Here is a 3,897-nt window from a genome sequence, read left to right on the forward strand (position 1 = left end):
AGAGCCGCTGCCTCAGTAGAAAACTAATCTTCCTTCTGAGGAATCACAGGCAACACTTTCACCATTTGCCACTGCCTTATGTGGAGCTACATCTTTCCAGCATCTGATATCAGTTTATACACCACCCTACAACTGCCTGCTAAGCCAATAACACATATTTAGGTTGATAGTAGCACCCAATTTCAAGGAACCAATTTCCGTATTTGTAATGAAGATCAGGCTAGATGATATAACAAACAAACCCCCAAGACCCAATATACTCTCTCTCTTTTAACAATCTAATGCTGATGTCCCCGGTAATCCCATGACCTTTGACTGGCCAAGGGCTCCTTTCATTCGTGGTTACACCACCTCATAAAGCCTCAGCATCCTCTGCATCTAGCTGGCAAATGGCAAATATTTTTAAAGGCACTGATCTCGAGGTAACATGTATCCCTTCTGCTCTATTCTATTAGAGAATATATGTGGTGGTTTGGGTTCTACAGGATGCAGAGTCTGAGATGGAGATTAACATGAAAGAATTTCAATAAGGAAAGGTTTTGGAATTAACATCTGTATTAGGGAAGGGAAGAAAGTAGGATTGGGCAGAAGAAGAAGTTGGGTTGTGCTTCTGTTCCATAAAAGACCTCCCCAAGGGAACTGTGAAGTTGAGATGGTACTTTAGAGTTGTCCCAGGTTATGACACAGGTACCAGTCATTTATACTCCTATTTAGTCCAATCATTGGATGCAGGCTGCCTCTGAATAGGGGATGTGAAATTTCCAATCTTTCTTTAAGTAGCAATGTTCATTGAAACCAATCATATAATATTGCAATAATTCCTGACATAAAAATAAAATTTTCTTGAATTCAAGTCCATAGCTGCATGTATGGCATGAAATCAGAAGTTCCTAGAATGTTCCAAAATTAGGTTGGCCAAGCAAAGATGATTTTTCATTGAGATTTATGTTTTCACATCACTAGGGACTTCTAATGAATGCATGTTCCTTCTGTAAGTGCTCTTCTAATTTTGATACATAATTCCCCTCCCTCAACCTTCAGTCTAAATTCGGTTTATAGTCTTCAATATTTCTAGGGGAACCAGTCCAGGTAAACACAAATATAGAGAATGAGAGGAAATCCCATGATACTTGCTACAGCATTAGAGAAACTAGCCTTTTTCATTTAGGAGAAACCAATCACACTGAGGCCCTAATCACTCCAGTACAATATGACTCTCAAACAGAAAAATAAAAGTTCACTGCCCTTTTGGCTTAGTAATGCCTAAAATTCCAACCCTGGAGATTCAATTGCTTAATCTAAAAGACCATGTTCAATTAAAATACAAATATCTTGGGTGAAATAAGGGTGGCTTTTATCAGTTATTAACATCTTGAATTAAATAAATCTATCAGATTGTTTTATGAACTAGCTTACTAGGAAAATGAAATAAACCAGAATGCCAACTATATTGCTTGAAGTAATAGAATACTACCAAGTTTGTGCATGAGAAGGATGCTATCTATCACAGCATTAAAATTACCCCCAAGATTTGAAGGCTTCAAGCAACATTCATTTATTATCTCTCATTTTATGTGCAATTTGGGAAGAGACGAGCTGGGACCAATGTTTTGGAGTCTATCACAAAATTACAGTGAAGGTGTTTGCTGGGTCTGTGGTCTCATCTGAAGACTCGGTTGAGGAAGAATCTACTTCCAATTTCAATCACATGGTTGCTGGCAGGATTCAGTTTCTTACCAGATTGTTTTGAGTGCCTCAGTTCTTCACTAGCTGTTGAACAAACGTTTCCCTCAGTTTCTTTCTGTGTGGACCTTTCCCACATGGCAGCTGGCTTTATTAAAGGGAGGTAGCTGGGAAGACAAGAGAAAGAGAGAAACATAAATTACCAGAAAGTAGGAAGTCACAGTCCTCTGTAACCTATAGAAGTAACATTCCATCACCTTTGCTGTATTATATTCATTAGAAGCAGGTCACTATGTCCAGCCGACACCCAAAAGGAGGGGATTAATCTCAGGAAATGGGAGATCATTGAGGATCACTTTGAAAAGATTCATACCACAAAGTGGTTGACTGCAGGTTAATAGATGGAGGTTCTGATAGCAAACTTTGCTAAAATTGCATATCTTGTCTGTGCTGGGATTTGGCTCAAATAGTTTCTCAAATGTCATCATTCTAGCACCATAATCTTGAATTCATTAGAAAACAAGCCAAATGAAATCTAGAGCTTCTAGGATTCTCAATTTCATCCACAAAATAAGAATGATAATGCTCACTTCAAAGGCTTGTCAACAGAGATCAACTGAGAACAGTTCTAGAGGTATGATTATGTGTAATATTTCTTCTCTGTATGTTTATTGATGCCCTAAGATTTTTCTGAAATCATATGTGAAGTTAAAATTTTTTAAGACACAATTTAGGATATATTAGCTATTCAAGTCAACATTAGAAAATCTGCGATCTATACCTGAACTACTAAGCAGAAAGTATATTTAAGCTATGGATTTGACTGGGCCTTGATTCTCCTTTATTTAGAAGTTAATCACTGTAAAATCATTTTGCAGTGATTGACTTCTAAATAAAGGTAAAATGAGCACAGAGCGAATTCTTTCCTCAGTGCTGTATGCAGATTGGGAATCGGCTCCATCAATGTTTGGTATACAAGAGGCTGGTAATTATATTTACAAGATTCTTGCTAATGGTTAAAGAGAAATCTAGATACTCTAAATGCAGGCAATTTATCATTGTCTTGATTCACTGCAACCTAGGGACACTTCTTTATCTAATTTTCTACATAACTTATGCCAAATAAACACAAAATGTGCTGTATTTTTGCCCTGCACTATTTTCTCTATTCTTTCCCTTCTAATATAATGACAATCTTTTTTTTTTTACAACAATCTTTTAAAAAATGCATTTTAAGTTCACTCATTCCACAAACATTTATGGAATTTTTACAATGATCAAGGCTTTTTGAGAATTCAGTCTTATAAAAAAAGATGTACTCACTGACCTTAAGGACCTTAGAATCATGAGAGAAATTATATGTCTATTAACAAGATAAATGCTTTTAAAATGATCAGTTTAAATTAGTGCAATCAACAAAGGCAACATTAAGTGCTATTTGACACTGGACTTTGAGGCCAAGGTTTGAGATATGCACAAGGAATTACAAGCAGTAGATCAAAGCATAATTTTTTAAATGCTACAAACATGATACTAGTACAAATATAGAGTGAGCATGTTGTCAAAAATTTAACCCATTAATGAGAGAACCAGTAAGATGGTAAAAATGGTTCAAAGGAGACTTAAAAAAAAATAGAGATTTATATCTCAGTAGGTCAAAGGAATGCTGACATGAATTTGCTGATAGATGAAAAATTAATATCCTACAGAGTAATAAAACTAATCCTTTAAAGTAGTCTTCACTCCTAAATCAAAATTTATAAGTTAACATGTAACTTCAGAGCCCGGGCCATGATCAGTAAACAGGAAATCAAACACAGGTAAATCCTGAAATAATCCTTGGGTAAGCCTGTCAAGCAATGATTCACACTTCACTCACTGTGACACACACACACACAAAAAATGATATGCAGTCATTCCTTTGTCTTACTTCTAAGTTTTGGATACTTTTCTTTAACAAGGATAAATGGCATGAACACAGCCACAAAGGTACATTTTCAGAGAATGACTCGTATGCAAGGGGTTGGCAGACTCTTATGTCAAGGGCAAATAGTAAATATTTTAGACTTTGGGGGCCATGTGATCTCTGCTGTAGCTACTCATCTCGGCCATTGAAGCATAAAAGCAGCCTTAGACAATAGGTAAACAAATGAGTATGACTGTGTTACCATAAAACTTATTTTATGAATGCTGAAATTTATATTTCCTATAATT

This window comes from Pteropus medius, unplaced genomic scaffold (genome assembly GCF_902729225.1).
Source record: "Pteropus medius unplaced genomic scaffold, Ma_sr-lr_union100, whole genome shotgun sequence".
Taxonomy (NCBI): Eukaryota; Metazoa; Chordata; class Mammalia; order Chiroptera; family Pteropodidae; genus Pteropus; species Pteropus medius.